General features: G+C 52.7%; 1 protein-coding gene across 1 annotated transcript in view; it reads left to right on the forward strand.

Moving 5' to 3' along the window:
- Positions 1-5,349: 5,349 nt before the first annotated feature.
- The window catches only part of PAK4 (p21 (RAC1) activated kinase 4), a 42,067-nt gene continuing 28,974 nt past the window's right edge, over positions 5,350-18,442 (forward strand). Inside the window, exon 1 of the mRNA XM_012774651.3 lies at positions 5,350-5,480. The gene's annotated coding sequence lies outside the window, so the exon portion shown is untranslated. The remainder of the gene's footprint in view (positions 5,481-18,442) is intronic.

The raw sequence follows: 18,442 nt of genomic DNA on the forward strand, positions 1-18,442 counted from the left end.
TTTTTTTTTTTTTTTTGAGACAGAGTCGCCCTTTGTTGGCCAGGCTAGAGTGAGTGCCTTGGCGTCAGCCTCGCTCACAGCAACCTCAAACTCCTGGGCTCAAGCGATCCTCCTGCCTCAGCCTCCCGAGTAGCTGGGACTACAGGCATGCGCCACCATGCCCGGCTAATTTTTTCTATATATTTTTAGTTGGCCAATTAATTTCTTTCTATTTATAGTAGAGGCGGGGTCTCGCTCTTGCTCAGGCTGGTTTTGAACTCCTAAACTCAAGCAACCCGCCTGCCTCGGCCTCCCAGAGTGCTAGGATTACAGGCGTGAGCCACCACGCCCGGCCTAAAAAAACATTTTAAATATAACTCTATTGAGATATAATTTAGTACAATTTACTGCACCCTTTTAAAGTGTACAATTTGATGAGTTTTGACAGTTGAAACCACCAGCACCACAATCAAGATACAGAACAGTTCTGTCACCCCAAAAAGTTCCCACCTGTTTGTCCCTTTGCAGCTTCTGCACCCCAGCCTCGGGCAACAGCTAATCTGATCTCTGTCACAATAGATTAGATTTCCCAGAATGCTAATAAATCATGCAGTTTGTAGCCTTTTGCGACTGACTCCTTTCACCTAGCCTGATACATTTGCAATTTATCCATGTCCTAGTGCTTATCAAGAATTCATTCCTTTGTGCTGCTGGTGTATTCGGTGGAATAGATGTATTGCAACGCGTTTATCCATTCAGCAGCTGATGGACATTTTGGGTTGTTTCCAGTTTGGGGTGATTATGAAAACAGCCGCTATGAACATTCCTGTACAAGTAAGTCATTGTGTGAATACGTTTTCATTTCCCTCGAGTAAATACCGAGGAGTGGGATCGCCGGGTCTGGTGTCTTCCACATTCTTTTTGTGGCCGCTTGGATGTGTTCCATAACATGGGGTTTTGCTTTCTAGCGCCGCTCACCACCTTATTTTATGTTTGATTATTTCCTTGTCCATGCGCTTGTTATTTACCTCTCAAGCATTTCTTCTCTGAAAAAGAAGGGAAGTGGTTAGGGGCCAAAATCCTGAAGCCAAGCTGCCAGTTGGACTTTGGAGATGGTACTTAACCTCTCCGTGCCTCAGTTTGCACAGCTGTAGAATGGGGATAATAAGAGTGATTAGGATTGCTGCAGGGTTTAAATGAGAACAGGGCAGTGCATGTAAAGTGCCTAGCACAGCGCCTGCTATATAGAATGCTCAACAGATGTTTGCAGTTACCATTACTCAACATGCTCAGCACAGAGATGGCAGCCAGCGGGTGTATTTATTGAATGAATTTGAACAGTCTTTAAGAGCATCAGTTTTGGAGTCAGACTTCCTGGTTAAAATCCCAGCAGGGCTGTTTACAAGCAGCGGGACTTTGTTCTACTTCCCACCCAACTCCCGTGCCTCAGTTTCCTCATCTGTTAAATGGGACTAAGGATCCCATTTTATAGATGACTGGCGAGGATTAGATAAGCTCATGTAGGTAAAGTGCTTAGAGAGGGTCTGGCATAAAGAACAGTGAAAAAATCAGAAGCAACCTAAATGTCCAGTAATAAGAATTTAACTACATCATGGTACATCAATAATTCAAAAGTAATAGTTATAATAAATATTATCAAAATAGGGTTTACTAATGATGAATATTTTCACATATATACCTTTGTCTGTGTCTTTCTTTTGCTTTAAGATCAATTCCTAGACGTGGAATTGCTGTATCAAAGGGTATGAGAGTGGTTGTTATCTTGTATTCTCATCAGTACTGATTATAATATTAAAAAAATATCTTTTTGAGAGACCAAAACCAAAGGATCTATTTAATATTCATTTCATTAATTTCTTGTTTGCCAATGCCATTATTTCCTGTTTATTATCTGTATTATTTTTTAATGTCTTTTTTCTCTTTTTCTGTGTTATGATTACCTTTTTAAACTTATTGACCCTGCAAATGCTCTTTACATATGAAGGCCAGAATGCTTTGCTTGACATCCATATATTGCACTATCGACCCAAGTAAATGACTGATACAAAAACTCAACCCATGGAGGTTTATGAAGCCAACATTTTGAGGATGCACCCAGGAAAAACATCAGACTGCAGACGAGCTGTGGCTGTTTTTCTGAAGGGGAAGTTAAACCTTCAGCAGTTTAACGGCATAGAGACATTTTACATAAAATGAGGGAGTGAAGGAAACATCAATTATGTAGATATCCCTGGGTAGGTGGAAGAATGTCTAATTCTGTCTTGTCTCCGGTTCTGTTACCTGCAAGATAAACTTGTAATTCATTAACAGTGTGGGATCAGACAGGCTTTGGTTTTAGGTGGGAGACATAGGGACAATTTGCATGTCCTGGCTTATGGGAGGTTAGCAAGGACTTTCCTTAATGATTGATCTGCAGGCCCTGGTCTTCACAGGTGCCTGAGGCTTTTACCTTCTCTTTTGCATAAGGAGTTGCAGGTGGCCCTGGGACTTCCATTTTCTTTTTACAGCAAGGTTATCTTTTTCCTTTATGTACTGAAATTTGTAATTCTTACGAGGCCTAATCCTTTTCACCCTCCTCTCCTGTTTCCATTCTTGAGGGTCACACCTCCTCTACCCCCCACCTCCAGGAAGCCCTCTGTAGGAGGTTCTTTAGGGGCTGATTTTCCCGTCCTAGAGGATCCTGAGGTAGCTAAGCCTGATTGCCCACCCTGAGTAAGTCCCTGGGCTTACAAATCTGTCACTTGGATTCTTCCAGGGCTCTGACTTTTGGCTGGGATCCCCAAAGAAGTTACAAGAGGGCTTCCCCAGACTTGGGTTCTAGAGCAAAAGGCTCTGAAATTTGTGCAGGGAACTAAAGAGGCAAAGACTGCACTTGGCTTTCTTCCCATCACGACGGCCTGAATAAGGTGCTGTCATCTCAGCTACTAATCTTGTTTTATGTAAGACGTAAACATTTCCAAAGAGCACAAAAACAAAGATGTTCAATGGGGGCCAGGATACTTTAAAGGGTATATTGTCTCTGAGCACTGGCGGGAGTGTGCATTGAATCTCTGCAGCAGAATTTGGCAATGCGTGTCCCAGGCCGTGGGGCGGCAGCAGAGGGCAGGCAGTGACAGCAGTGCCTGGGAGTCATTAGTGAGTGACTTTGAGTAAGAGAAGTAACTTCTCTCAGGCTCAGCCCGCCCCTCTGAGAAACAGGGATGGATAATCATGGCCCCTGTTGTTAAAATTACACTGTGTAAGTCTGGTGTGGTAGTGCACGCCTGCTGCCCCAGCTACCTGGGATGCCAAAGCAGGAGGATCCCTTGAGCCTCAGAGTTCGAGGCCAGCCTGGGAAACACAGCGAGGCCCTGCTTCTTAAATAAAAAAATAAAAAAATTCACAGCTTAGCACTATGCCTCCTCATGCATAGAAATGCTTGAAACGTGGGAACAATCATTAAATTTTTAAGATGTATATTCCAGACGGACCTCACACCTGTCATCCTAGCACTCTGGGAGGCCGAGGCAGGTAGATTGCACAAGGTCAGGAGTTCGAAACCAGCCTGAGCAAGAGCGAGACCCCGTCTCTACTATAAATAGAAAGAAATGAATTGGCCAACTAATATATAGAAAAAGATTAGCCGGGCATGGAGGCGCATGCCTGTAGTCCCAGCTACTCGGGAGGCTGAGGCAGCAGGATTGCTTGAGCCCAGGAGTTTGAGGTTGCTGTGAGCTAGGCTGACGCCATGGCACTCTAGCCCGGGCAACACAGTGAGACTCTGTTTCAAAAAAAAATGTATATTCCCTTTGCCCCAGCAGTTCCATCTGGGATGCTATTCAAAGGAAATGATTAGAGATATGCACAAATATTTAGCTGCTTGGCTTTTTTTTTTTTTTTTTTTGTGGGAGGGGAATTACTTATAATAGCAAAATATTTATTACAGCGTATATGTTCAACCAGAAAGATTGGTTAAACAAATTAGACTTCATTGATACGATGGCATCATATGCAGCCATTAAAACTAATCTTCTTGAAGAATACTTAATGACATGGAAAGATGCTGGTGATATTTATAATCTTGTGTTTAAGCGATACGACATTCTTTAGAAATGTGCGTTTCAATTCTGTTAAGAGAACAAGGTAGGTAAATGTGAGGAGGAAATAACTTATCCTATAATCATGCATTCGTTGTTTCCACAGACATTAATTAAATAAATGCCTACTATGTGCTAGACACTGTTTTTGGCAGGTGAGAAGGACCAAACCTTTAAGAGTATCTCTGCAGCGGTGGAACTACCACTTATTCAATCCTCCACTGGACAAAGGGTTACTGAGCATTTGCATGCCAATAATGTCAGCGCCCCGGGACTGCAACAGGAAACAAAGACAAAAATCCATGCCATCCTGGGGCTGATTTCCAGCATGGGACACAATAACAAACAAGGACTATAATTAGCAACAAAAAATAAGAAAATGCAGGCAAAGGGTTTGGTAGCTTTTGAGAGGGATGTTTGTTGCTTTCTAGGATGGGCAGGAATGATCTCACTGAGGAGGTGGCACTGGAGTAAAAGCCTGAAGGAAGGGAGGGAGGGAGCCAAGAGGACACCTTTAGGTTCCAGACAGAGGAACACTGAAGGCAAAAACCTTGAGGTGAGAATGCACGTGATATTTTTCAGGAAGAGCAAGAAGGCTGGAGCCCTGTGAGTAAGATCATAGAAGAGCATGTCTGAGTTTAGTTTATGGGTTTTTGCTTTTTGTTTCATATTTTCCAATTTCTTGACTAATTACTCTTTTAAAAACTTATAAAAGAGATTAAGATCAGATAGTGTCAGGTTCCCAGACTCAGACAGACTGTCGTTCTAAACTCATTACCTACTTCCTGTGATGCTATGCCAGCTAGTTCGCCCGCTGAGCCTTAGTTTCTTTATCTGTAAAATGGGCATTAATAATATAATACAATAGGGTTGCACATTCAGCGAGATAATGCAAACAAAGCACTTAGCCAGGTGCCTGGCTCATAATAAATGGTTAAGAACTGCTTTCTGGTCATTATTAACCAATTACTGTCTTCCACCCCCTAATTCCCTTTGGGGGGGAAGGTGGGAACAGGCGATACAAGAAAACAGTCATTTCTCCTTTAAGAACCTGAGCGGGCCGGGAGCCAACCTTCCCGCACCTTTTCCAAATTTTCCAATCCCTGCTTGGCATTTTCCGTCCGAAAGTCTCCGATTGGACAATCTGCACCAGTCGGAGGCTGGAGCGGGAGCTACTAGGAGCCCGGCTCCGCCCCTGCGCAGGCCCTGCCCACTGCCCGGTCAGCGCCGTTGCTATGGGGACTGGTGGGCGGCGAGGGGGGAAAGCCCCGGATGTTCGTTGGGAATTCAACATGGCGGCGGTAGTGGCCGCCGTGGCGGCGGCGCAAGAGAACTGAAGGAGGCGCGAGGGCGCAGAGTTCGGGTCCGAGAAGCTAGGCCGCTAGCGACTGCAGCGCCGAGCCGGTAGGATAAGCGGTCTGGCCAGAGGTGTGGGGTGGGCCGGGCACTGGCGGTGGGAGAGCGTTTACGCGAGGAGGGGGGCGGGGCAGCCGGGGTCAAAGTTCACTCATGGAGGGAAGGGTCGCGTCCTAGGGGTCGAGGGTCAACGTTAAGGGGAGCGAGGTGCAGAGGAAATCGGAGGTCGAACTACCAAAGGGGGCGTGACAGGAGGGAGCGCATAGTTTGAAACTTGAAGTGGGGGCGCGTTGGAAGGGATAGGGCGAGTCTCAAAAAAGGGTGAGTTCAAGTCAGTAATTTGAGGGGAGGCTGCGCCTACGGGGGTCAGAGGCACAACCACGGGGGTGGCGGGTTGGAGGTTTAAGGTCGCAACCAGTGGAGCAAATGGATGAGATTTGGATTGGGGGGCGTTTTTTTAGGGGATCATAGGTGGGGCGTGGCTAGAGGGTACAAAGGTCAAAATCTGACTGTGGGACAGATGTTGAAGGGTCAAAAGTTAAAGCCCTCATAGGGCATGTTGCTGGGTGGAGGGGCAGGGACATCCAGGAGGTGCTTCCCGGTAGTGGGAGAAGGGAGAGCGCCTCCCACAGACACTGATAATATGGCAGTCACTCTGGAAGCACTTACACTGTGCTAGACCCTCTTTCCCACCCTTTACATATATTAACTTGTTTAGTCCTCACTACAGCCTTGTGGGGGCTTAACCTGTTATTAAGAGGTCAGGTGATTTGCCCAAGATCACCCAGTGAGTAAGTTGTGTGGCTAGAATTCCATCTCTGGAATCCAGGCCCAGGGTCCTTGCATGGCCTAAGGCCTCTCAATGGTAATGCGGGTTAATGTTTTATGTGCTCAGTGATGTGTGTGCCCAGTTTTATTTAATTCCCACCACAGTCTTGTGAAGTGGGTACTAAAGGTGAACCCACTTCACAGGCAGAAAAAGCGAGGCTCAGAAAGCTTCTGCTAAGGGCAAAGACAAATTCAAAGCTCAGCCTGGCTGATGCCAGAGCTCCTGCCCTAGTTGCCACATTGTCCTTTGCCAGTAGGTCTGTTCCTGGAAGCAGGGGGCTGGGCAAGGCTGGGACACTCCCTGGGCAGGAACAGATTGTCTGCTTGGCCTCCTTGGAAGGGTGTGATCGAGGAGGGGAGGTTCCCATGGGCCTATGGGAGTGGGGTGTTTGTGGGTGGCCCAGAATCTGAGTGAATCTGATGATTTTCTGACTGGGAAGGGTGTCCCAGGGTGGTACCCTGTACACAGTTGGTTGTTCTTAAAACCCCAGGCTCTGGCTGTGGTCCTCAGTCACTCCCACCTCATTTCCTCCTGCTCTCCCCACCACTCCCCCGCCTGTTTGCTGTTCTTGACCTCCAGGCTTCTCCTCCCTCCAGGTTATTGACCTAGCTATTTGCTCTGCCTGGAATCCTTTTCCCATACTGCCCTTTCACTGGGTGTCACTCACTCTCAGACAGACCAGGACCACCCCTAGGTCCCACTGCCCTCAGGCTCTCTCTGTCTCGCCCTCTGTTCTCTTCCCAGCCAATCACTTCCTTCTTACCTTGTTCCTAAGTGTCTGCCTCCCCTTCTAGAACCCCCTCTAGAATGTGGGTTCCGCATGGCAGAATTCCCCTATGGAGGAGTTCCTTCCCTCAGTCCCCCCGGAAGCCCTGCCTAGCCTGCAGAGGGTGCTCCTTTGGTGGTGGTTGACTGTTGGGCACTGAGCTGGGACTGCCGGGGACAAGACCCATAGAGCCCCCACCCTCAGAGGGCTCTCAGGGTCCCCTGGTGGGAGCAGGCTGGAACCAGACCCCCAGCCAGTGACACATGGCTACATCTCTACAAACCGTCATGTGGCCTGTGAGGACATGTTCAGGGAGCCAGGAGAGTGTCCATACCTTGGGCTTGGGCTGAGGCCTGTGTCCCTTTCCCCTGGGAAAGTCCCCTGGGGAAGTTCTGAAGGATGAGGAGGAGGGACAGGAAAGGGTGCAGCAGGCAGCAGGAGCAGTGTGTGCAGGGGCCCTGGGCATGCGTGGAGTTGGGGCCTGGAGGCAAGAGTAGCCTGTGTGGGGTCAGGGTGAGACCCCGGGGTGGCTCAGCCTTGAGGGACAGTGGGAGTTGGGGAGCGCTGACGAGCTGCCTGAGTATGTGGAGCTGTTCTGTGGGGCCACAGGGGGATGTGGTTGAAAGAGCAGGCGCGGACCAGGGATGCCTGGTTCACACCCAGCTCCATCACTCACAGGCTGTGCCTCAGTGTCCTCCTCTGCAAAATGGGCATAACGATAGTGGCTGCCACATAGAATTGCTGTGAGCATGCAGAGCGTAGTGTGCTTGGCCCAGGCCTCGTGTGCAGTAGGTGCTGTGTAAGCAGTAGTTTCGCTGCTGCAGCTGCTGCTGCTGCTACTACTACTACCCCCGCCTGGGGAGCACCTCTCTCCACCGGTCTCCCTCCCGGCGTTCTCTGGCAGCCATCCCACTCCCACCTGGCTCTGGCAGGGTCACAGAGCGGGCACACTGCCAGGCAACCACGTGAGGCCAACCCAGCCTCCAGACCTTGCGGTGCCAGCTCACTCCGTGTCTCGGGGCTTGGCGCAGATAAGGAGGGCTAAGGTTTGGCATCAGAGACCCTTGTTCAGGTCCCTGTTTTGTCACTTACCAGCTATGAGACCTTGGATAGGTGATTTCTTACTTGCCAGTTTTGTTCCTTATGATACATTGTGGACTAGGGGGAAAGAGTAGAGCTTTCAGTATAATGAAATACTCATGCAGAAATACCTACCTGTCGCATCCGTCCTGGGACAGAACATGCTGTGATATGGTTACAGGCCAAGGGTCTCCTCCCCACTCCCCTTCCGCCCTCCTTTCCAGTGGTAGTGCTGTACTGGATTTGGTTGTCAGCATTCCTCTGCAGCCTGTCATACTTTTGCTACCCTTGAGTGTATTCGCAAACAACAGAGCAATAGCTATACGTTGCAACCCCCTGGAGAGCTTTAATGAGATGCTTTTGCCCAGGCCCTCTATACACCATGGAAATTCTTCAGACCCGGCCAGGCGTGGTGGCTCACGCCTGTAATCCTAGCACTCTGGGAGGCCGAGGCAGGCGGATTGCTCGAGGTCAGGAGTTCGAAACCAGCCTGAGCAAGACGCCGACTCTACTAAAAATAGAAAGAAATTAATTGACCAACTAAAAATATATAGAAAAAAAATTAGCTGGGCATGGTGGCACATGCCTGTAGTCCCAGCTACTCGGGAGGCTGAGGCAGAAGGATTGCTTGAGCCCAGGAGATTGAGGTTGCTGTGAGCTAGGCTGACGCCACGGCACTCACTGTAGCCTGGGCAACAAAGTGAGACTCTGTCTCAAAAAAAGAAAGAAAGAAATTCTTCAGACCCACTTGCTCTGGAGTGGCGCTGTCTTCAGTCCTTACGAAGCTCCCTGGGCAGCTCTCATGGTGATCCGGGGCTGGCCACTGGTGTTTTACAGTTCATATAAATGGTGTCACTGTTAACATGTCCTACTGCAACTTGCTTTGCTCAACATTACTATATATATAAAATTATTTTTTAAGAGACAGGGTCTTGCTAGGTTTCCCAGGGTAGACCTGAACTCCTGGGCTCAAACAATCCTCCTGCCTTAGCCTCCCGAGCAGCTGGGACTACAGGTGGCTTTTTGCTCATCGTTAGAGTTTGGATCTTTCTCCGTGGGCATGTGTGTAGGTCTAGGACAGGTCATTTTTTTTCCCTGCTATTACTTCTTTTTGTGATTGTGTGGCACAGAGAAGGTATCTGTTTACCTTTTGGTGGCCATTTAGGTGATTTCCTGTTGGGGCTGTAACAGTGCTCTGATGAACATTCTAGAATGTGTTTCCTTGTGTGCTATGGCCAGAGGCTGTCTTGGGCATATGCCTTGCGGTGGAAGTGCTGAACCTGCCACCTCTCCCAGCTGTTGCCAAGTCGCTCTCCTAAGCGGTTGTACCAGTGCGTCCCAGCAGCGCTCCAGGGCTCCCTTCAGTCCACGTCCTGCTTCGTGCAAGGTCTCGGCCCTTGCCGAGACAGTCTACTCAGCCATGAGATGGTGCGTTTATGGACCCCCTGCACCCCACCAGGCTAGTTGGAAACAGTTGGGGAGATGGTTCACGTGGCCGGCTTAGCCAGGACCTGACACCCACTGGCCCCTCACACTCAGAGGAGGAGGCAGGCTGGGGAGGGCTTTGACCTTTGCCCTCAAGGGCATCCAGGACAGTGACCCAACTCTCCTTGGGGGGCAGCTCACAGGGCTGACAGCTGGGAAAGGGAACTGTATTAACTAGAAACGCCCTTCAGAGGAGGCAAGGGGGAAGGAGGCGAAGGTTGGAAAGGGCTGGGCAAAGCCTTGTTACAGTCTTTTGATGTGTCTGATTGTTGGTCCCAGTGGTGACCAGCACAGCCCGCCACTGCGCTCCTGTGCTGACCAGAGAGGTCAGGGCTATGTAGGAGGACGCACAGGCAGAGGGGTTGGGGGGTGGGGCACAGGGACTGTGGGACTCCAGAGGAGGCATCTGACCCAGCCTGGGGGTCCATGAGGGCTTTCTGGAGAAGGTGACATCTGGATGAGGAGAAAGAGTGAGCCAGGCCTAGAAAGGGGGTAGAAAGAGCATAGCAGGTAGTGGGTACAGAAAGTGCAAAGGCCCTGAGGTCCAGATGAGCTCGGGGTGTTCAAGGACCATCGCACAGGCCAGTGTGGCCCAGTGGGGGAGGGGGTCAGAGAGGAAGAGGAGGACTGACGAAGATGAGGCAGACGAAGCAGGACTGACAGGCAGAGGTAAGGCATGCAGATTTCGTTCTGTGTGTAATGAGAAGTCATTAGAGGGCTTTGGCGACATCTGGTTTCCCTGTTACGAGATTGCTCAGGCTGCTGTGTGGGGAGCAGATCGTGTTGCGAGAAGGGACAGGGAGCCTACGGACAGGCTGCTGTGATAGTCCAGGAGGAGAGGGTGGATGGGATGAAGGTGACAGTCATGGAGGAGGGTCCCATGTGCCAGCCGAGATCGTCAGCACTTTGCCCACGTTAACTCATTCGATCTTCGCAGCAGCCTATATGAAGCGGGTGCTGTTATCATCCCCGCTTTAAAAATGAGAAAACTGAGCCCCAGAGCGTACGTGACTTGCCTAAGCTCACACAGCAGGCAAGAGGCAGAAGTAGGCTTTGAACCCCAGTCCTCAGGGCTGCAGAGTCACCGCTTGTCGGGGCTGCCTGCCATTGGTTTGGAACTGGCTTTGAAGGATGGGGCTGGTTCCTGTCCAGTTGGTTCTTACCCAGGCTCCTCTTTAGACAGAAGCTCCTGGGGGACCTGTTCCACCTGGGTAGTTTCTGGGCACTGGGTCCCCTCAGGGCCACCTAGTAGCTCCTTTCCTTTCTTGTCCAGAGCCCCCCTCCTTGCGCTGCTGGCTCGTGGTGAGCCAGACATCCTGGCCAGACGTTAGGGGTGTCCCCGCAGCTGTTTCTCCCATCACCCGAGCCGGGCCGCCACAGATGCTGCCAGCAGGAAGCAGTCTCCGTCCAAGTCACAGCCAGGGAAATGGGACCCTTCCCGCCCAGGCCACCCATCTGGGGCCAGGGCTTATTGTCTGCCAGACGCCTTGGCCCACAGGAAGGTTGTGGGGGCCAAGGAGGGTGAGAAGGGGAACTCTCCCAGGTCCCAGGGGACCCAGCTATGGCGGATGTGACTGAAGCCATTGCTCACTGCAGCCTGTCTCCTGGGGCCCTCGGGTCCTGCCCTGACCTTCCCATGTTTGCGAGGCCATCTGCTGCTGTCCTAAGGGACAGCGGGAATTTCCCTGCCGGGCAGTGCATGCCAACACGTCCCTCAGCCTGTCCCCCCTAGCTGGGAGCTCCCGGGACCTCCCGTTTGTCGCTTACTAAATGGGGGTGTTAGTGGCTACTTCTCAGGGCTGTGGAAGGATTTGAAGAGAGCATGCGCGTGTGTAAAATGCTAGCCCGGGGCCGGGCACGCAGGAAGCTCTTGGTGAGCACTGAACGTCATAGTTCTGTAGGAGCCATGGTTCAATCTCCTCGCACCCTGCCCTCCTCTGGGCGCCCAGCCGTATCGATCCCTCGATAGCCCCCAGCTCTGGCGTCCAGGCTCGGTGAGCCGAGCACCGGCACGGCACGTGCGACTTACTGTCGGGTGGCTCTGCACAGAGACCCTGGGACGGCGGTGTTATTAACCTCATTTCTCTTTTCCTGCATTTTAATTTTCAAAAGGCACATTTTTGCTCCATGTGCGCATATTACCTGTTCCTCTAAATAATAATTGAAAAAGCACACACACAGCTCAAAAGATACACGGAGACGAGCAAATCTCTTTCCCGCCCGCTGCCAGCGACAGCCACTGTCCCACTTTCTTTTCTTTCCTGCACTATTGGTTCCTGCAAGTGTTCTCCCCTCCTTGTAGTTTTTACTCACATGGAGCGGACTTCCCATGATTGTAACATCCTGCCCTTTGCGTCTTTCCCTCCGAAGTTCTGTGTCAGGGCAGGGAGTGCTTCCTCCAGTGTCCCGTGGCACGTGTGTGCCCCCACAATTCCCCGTGTGCCGATGGCGGTTCAGATCATTCTGCGTCTGCACGTGAGCGCCGTGTGTCTGAGCTCGTGGTCTCCTGGTCTGGGATGGGCGCCTGCCAGCCCCGCCAGTCGCGCTCCCTCCTGCCAGAGGCTGTGCCCGTTCACACTCACACCCCGCCGTCTAGTGGCACCAGCGTTTCCTCACACCCTCGCCAGCGTGGACGCAGCATTGCCTGATGCTTTGACCTTTGCCAGTGAGACAGGTGACAAATGGCCCTCCCCGTGGTTCTGATTTTAATACGAGTAAAGCGGAGCATCTGTGTGCTGTCGAAAGCCATCTGGGCTTTCTTCTCTGGGAGCTGTCAATTCCTGATTTTATTTTCCCTGAGAAGGGGAAACTGAGGCACAGGCCAGCAACTTCACAGCAAGTAAGTGACAGATCTGGGACTCAAACCCAGGCCTTCCCGGCTCTATTCTGGAGTTCCTGACCTGTCTGACACAGTGGAGGTCGAGATCATGGACTTTGGAGCCAGCTTTGCCACTTAATGGCTGTGTGACCCAAGGTGAGTGACTTCACATCTCTGTGCCTTGGTGTCCTCATCTGTAAAAAGCAGATGATAGGCCGGGCGTGGTGGTTCACGCCTGTAATCCTAGCACTCTGGGAGGCCGAGGCGGGTGGATCGCTCAAGGTCAGGAGTTCGAAACCAGCCTGAGCAAGAGCGAGACCCCATCTCTACTATAAATAGAAAGAAATTAATTGGCCAACTAATATATATAGAAAAAATCAGCCAGGCATGGTGGCGCATGCCTGTAGTCCCAGCTATGTGAGAGGCTGAGGCAGTAGGATCGCTTGAGCCCAGGAGTTTGAGGTTGCTGTGAGCTAGGCTGCCGCCATGGCACTCACTCTAGCCTGGGCAACAAAGCGAGACTCGGTCTCAAACAAACAAACAAACAAACAAAAAAACGGATGATAGTTATACCTCCTTGTAGGGTTGTTTTGAGGATAGAAATGCATGTTCAGCGGGTAAAATGCATAGTAAGTGTTCAAAGACTATCAGCTGCTAGTATTAATATGCAGAGTATTATTATTAATACGAAGAGGCCCTGTTCTCTGTGCTTTCTGTGAACCACCAAGACCCAGGTGCTGTTACTGTCACCCTTTTATAGGGAAGAACATGGAAAACTGGGGAGGTGAGCCGGGCTGGGGCTTGCTGAGGCCCCCTACCTCCCACCCCCAGACTGAGCCCCAGGATTAGAAGGCTCTGCCTCCTTCCCCTCCCCGTTCTATCCTGTCTCCATGCCAGGCAGGCTGCAGTGGAGCTTTTGAAGGGGACACCTTGAGAGCTGGTTGCCCTGGGCAAAGTCCTCACATGGAGAGCCTCCCTCCGGGCCCTCCCTGCTCCCAGCCTGGCCAGCCCTGGAAACTCCTGATAAAGCTGCATTGTGCGGCGGTTTCGAGTTTGCCTCCCCAGCCGGGTTTCACCACTCCCACACCTCGCCACTCCCACCCGACGATGGAAAGCACCCATGGAAAGCGGCTCGCCACCCAGGGGCCGGCCTCCCCTGCTTCCTTCTCCCCCCGCCCGCCCCCGCGGGCAGCGGGCAGCGCTGGGCACGGGCAAAAGTAGGACACTGCAGGCTGCTGGCCTCTCCGCAGACTCGGCCCCCAGGTAAAGACCCCGCAGGCAGTCCTCGTCCCTGTCTCCCGAGGAGCCCCTCCTTCCCCGCTGCCCACAGGGACCTCCCTAGCCCTGTTGTCCCTTCCTCCAATCTTCCACTGCAGCCTGGCCCCAGATTATGTGCCTCTGAAGTGCTATATATACACGCAGCACTTACAATTCCACTACTCTTTCAAAACCTTTAATAACTGTCAAGTATAATGTGCCTACAGAAAAGGGCACAAAATGCACACGTCAGTTTAGCAAAGAATTATAAGGCGAATAAACACTTCGCCACCAGGTGGGTGAGACAGAGAACGCAGCAGCCCCAAAGCCCCCCCCATCTCCCCTCGACCACGGCCTCCATGGTGACCACTCTCCTGACCTCGGTGGTCATCATGTCCCTGCTTTTCCTGATAGCTTTTATCAGCAGGGGTGTATCCCCGAATTCCAGAATGTCGTCTCGCCTGCTTTTGAACTTGACATAAATGGAATCTTCCAGTGCGGCCCTGTCTGAGCCTAACGTCTTTCATCTTTCGGTCTGCGAGACCCATCCTCATGGCCGCGTGTGTCTGTGGTTCGTCCCTCTGGTCGCCGTGTGGCGTTCTGTCTCTCCATGTCCTGCCGCGCTGGGGCCGCGTCCTCTTGGCAGGTGTCTGCGTGCATCTGTCTCTCCGGGGGCTGCGCCCAGGAGTGCGTTGCTCAGGGCAGGGGATGGGGCGGTGTCACCATCAGTGCACGTCCCGAGGTGGTGGCGCCTGTGTACACGCCCAGCAGTGGTGGGTAAGCTTCTCTGTTGCTCCACGTCCTCACCAATGCTTGGTGCAGTCAGACCTTTAGTTGACCTTGAACATGTTTATTCTTTTCTCCTGCGAAAGTATTAATGACGCTGCTGGTTGTGTTGGGAGGGGTCCCCCACCCGTGTCGTTTTCTCCTCCCCACGTTCCTGCCTGTCCCAGCTCTCACCCATCCTACAAATAAGAGTCAAGTGTTGGGGACCCAAGAGTGAACGCAGGTAACAGGTGGCCCTCGCTGAGCTGTCGGCAGGGGACACAGAGATGGGTAAGATGAACCAAACTGGTGGCTCCCAAGCCCCCATCCTCCCACAGTGACCCTGTCTGTGTAACGGGCACCCATGTCCCTCCTGTTGATTGGCCCCCAAAGCTGGCATCATCCTGACTCGTCTCTTCCTCTTCTCCACACCCCAAATGTCAGGAAGGCCTGTCACCTTCTACCTTCAGAATGTGACCTGGCGCCTGGAACCCCCACCTCCCTCCTGGACCGTTGCTGTAGCCTCTTGGCTGTCACAGCCAGAGGGGGCTGTGAACGTCCCTGCTCTGTTAGGGACCCTCCCCTGGCTCCGCCTCTCCCAGGGGAGAAGCCATGAGGCCTGAGACCGGCCCAGCTCCCCTGCCTGCCCGCTTCACTCCTCCCCTGCCACGCCAGCCCTGAATGTTCCTGCCTGCCGTGTCAGGGCCTTTGTCCCTCCTCCCTCTCTGCTGGTAGCACTCCCGTCCCTCCATTCGGGCGCATCTCCACCGACGCCACGCCTGCAGGGGCAGTCCCTGCGTGGTTTTCTCTGTGGCACTCATCATAGTTACTTGTGTTACACTATGATTTTTACTGTGTCCCTCCCATAACTTGGCTTCCCGGGGGTGGGGAAAGACAGGCCCTTGCTGTGTCCCTTGCCGTGTCCTCGGGGCTTGGCATGGAGTGGTCTCTGGATAAACACTGGTTGACTGACCGAGTGAGCTGTCGTAGGCCGAGCTGCCAAAGTGTCTCATGGGGGCTCCGCCCTGGGCGGGCGCGGGGCAGGCTTTCCTGAGAAGGAAATGCCACTTGAAGTATGACCTGGCCTCCGCTGAGGGAGGAGCCGGCCCAGGCTCAGGGCGGGAGCGTGCCAGGGGCCTTTGAGGAAGGGTCAGTTCTGGAGTTGGTCTGGATTCAAATGCTGACGGCCACTCAGGCCTCCCTGGCCTCGGCGTCGTCTTCTCTATGAAGTTCGTTCGGGTGATCCAGGGCCTCCCTGAAGTTCTCTGCTGACATGCTGACCCTGGTGCCGGGCTCAGAAATGTAAATGTGATTGTTTATTTTTTCCGCAAATACGCTGGCTGGCGTGCTGGCCTGCTGTGACTTCCAGGGACACAGTGGCAGATAAACAGACCCAGTTGCTACCCATTTGGAGCCTGCTTTGTGGCGGCTCGGCTGTCTCGGGTGCCCCGCTTGGAGGCGGGAGAGGGCCTGACGTGACCTTGGGCCTGGAGTGTCCTAATTCTGGACACAGGAAGCTCTTTAGGCCGATTAATAGGGAAAATAATGGAGGGTTTGCGTGCGCCAGCGCCGGCCCCGTGCGGTGCTCCCACGCTGCCGCCCCCCTCCCAGAATCCAGGAGGTGGCAACGCCCATTCGACCCCTTTCACCGATGCGGAGGGTGAGGGTGGCACCGCAGGTAGGGTCTGGTGGCCTCCTCTGTGGCGCTGGTTTGCGTTTCCCCAGTGGCCAGTTTCCCTTTTGTTCTTCCAGCTCCCGTGAAGGGCCGTTCATGGCGCTTGTCTGTTTTTCCACTGCACCGCCTGCCGTTTTAGGGTTCATTCGAGTTAATTCCTAGATGCTGGATGAGGGCCTTTGCTTCCAGGGTGTTACCCTGAACCTTCTCCCAGTTGGTGGCTTGTCCTTTCACTTTTTTTTAATTGTATATTTGATGAACAGAAGTGCTCAATTTTAATGTAGTCAGGTTTGCCACTCATTCCCTTTGTAGGTTTATAGTTCTGCTTTTCACGTTTTGTCCGTATTGTTTCTACATGTGCGAGGTGCGAGGTGGGCATCCAGTTCCACGTTCTCCACGTGGCTTCCCCAACCCTCTTGGCGCTATCTGTTGGAAACAGACTGACTTTCCCCACTGCTGCCCTTATTGTAAATCATGTCTCAACATAATCGTCTGTTTCTAGGTGCTCTCTCCTTTTCTCTTGCTCTGTTTGCGTGTTCCCGCGGTAGAACCACACTGTCCTAATTTCTCTAGTTTTTAAGTATTAATTGCAGAGCAAGCAAGCCCTCCCACTTGTTCTTCAGGAGTAATTGGCCATTCTTGACTTTTTACAATGTTTTAAAAATATTAGACAAGCATCTTGTCAGTGTATTGTACACACCATGCATGTACACGCGCGCGCACACACACGCGCACATGCGGCAGCGAGTCTCCTAATCCATGAACGTGGTATGTCTCTCCATTTATTTATATCATACTTTTTCAGCAGAGTCCTCGCCCACCCCTTGTTGGATTATTCCAGGCTACTTTGTAATGCAGCAGAGGGGCTGGTCTGTGCCCTCCTCTCCCGGGAGGCACTTTGCTCCCTGGGTTTGACTTTGCTGGGTGGAGACCTCATGGCTGTGGCGGGAGCCCATCTCCCCCATTCCCTGCTTCTTCCCTGGCACCGTCCCTGGGCCTGGTAGAGGGTGGGCAGGGTGCCCAGAGAGGAGGCTGTAATTTTCCTGAATGATTTCAAGGGCTAATTAAAGGTTTTCCTTGACTAATCAGCTTACAGTTTAATTATCAGGGAACAGGCTCGGGGACGCGGGAAGCAGCTCTGCTGGGGTCTCCCCGCAGCGTGGCAGGAAAGAGTCAGGGCCCAGCCCTGCCATGTGGGGGTGGCGGGATCTGGGGATACCCCAGCAGCCTCCAGCGGGCCAGTGGGGTTCTCCGTTGCTGTTGCTGTGAGAGACAGAGGTGGGGGCAGCAGGCGCGGCTGAGGTTGGAGCAAGTCCCTCCCCTGCCTCAAATCCTCCCATGGGCCCCATTGCCCAGGGAGGGGTCAGGACCCAGCCCCTCCAGGCCGTGCCCCTGGTCGCCTGCTTGCCTCTGTGCTTGCTTCGTTTGTGCTGTGGGTCTTGGCGTGAAGGTCAGCACCCCTGGGAAGCCTTCTCTGGCGTCCCTCCTGCACTGAGGGAGTTCTCAGGGTTCAGGGGACCCAAGAGGATGAGGGGTTCAGGACCGGAGCTCCGAGGAGAGGGCTGGGAGTGAGTGTTCCAGCAGAGAGTCCCAGTGATGGCTGAGGCCTTCCCAGGCCAGGCGGCTGGCAGGACCCAGCATGGGCTCTTCTGGGAGCTTGTGCAGGGGGAGGGGACCTGGAGATGGCCGTGTCAGGCCCGGCTTCATTCCTTGCATTCCTCAGCAGGCCCCAGACTCCTGGTGGCCTTAGGTGGGGGAGGGAGACCCAGCAAGAAAGGGGCCTTCCGGGTATTGCCCCTGTCACTCTGCCAGCCTTATGGGCCTTATCTTCCTGTCTCTGTCTCACTTTACACCCTCCCGTCCCCAGGTCTCAGGCCTGGATCTGTGAGTCCAGCCCTCTCTCCCATCTCAGCCTCACCCCTGGCTGGACCTTAGACTCACCTGGGTGGGATGGGAAGTGGCTGGGGGGCGGGGGGCAAACCCAGACCATTTGAGTCAGAATCTCTGGCTGTGGGGCCTGGGCACTGGGTTTTTAAAAGCTCCCCTGGTGACTCTACTGTGATTTTGAGCTGGGATGAGAACCACCGGCCTGCAGGGATGAGGGCAAATGTGAATTAGCTTTGGAAATGTTAGTTATTTTTGAGGCTTCTGACGTGGCGTGATGAAGCCGTAGGAAGAGGTGACTCCTATGTCACGGACAAGGCAGCGAGGCCCAGAGAAGCCTTGCGTGCCTGGCGGTGTGGCCTCTGTCACTGTCATTTTGTCTTCCCATCCCTGGGCTGTCTGGATGTCTGTCTGGACTGTTTCTCCATCTCCCCCTCGCTCTCCATTTCTT

This window comes from Microcebus murinus, chromosome 16 (genome assembly GCF_040939455.1).
Source record: "Microcebus murinus isolate Inina chromosome 16, M.murinus_Inina_mat1.0, whole genome shotgun sequence".
Lineage (NCBI taxonomy): Eukaryota > Metazoa > Chordata > Mammalia > Primates > Cheirogaleidae > Microcebus > Microcebus murinus.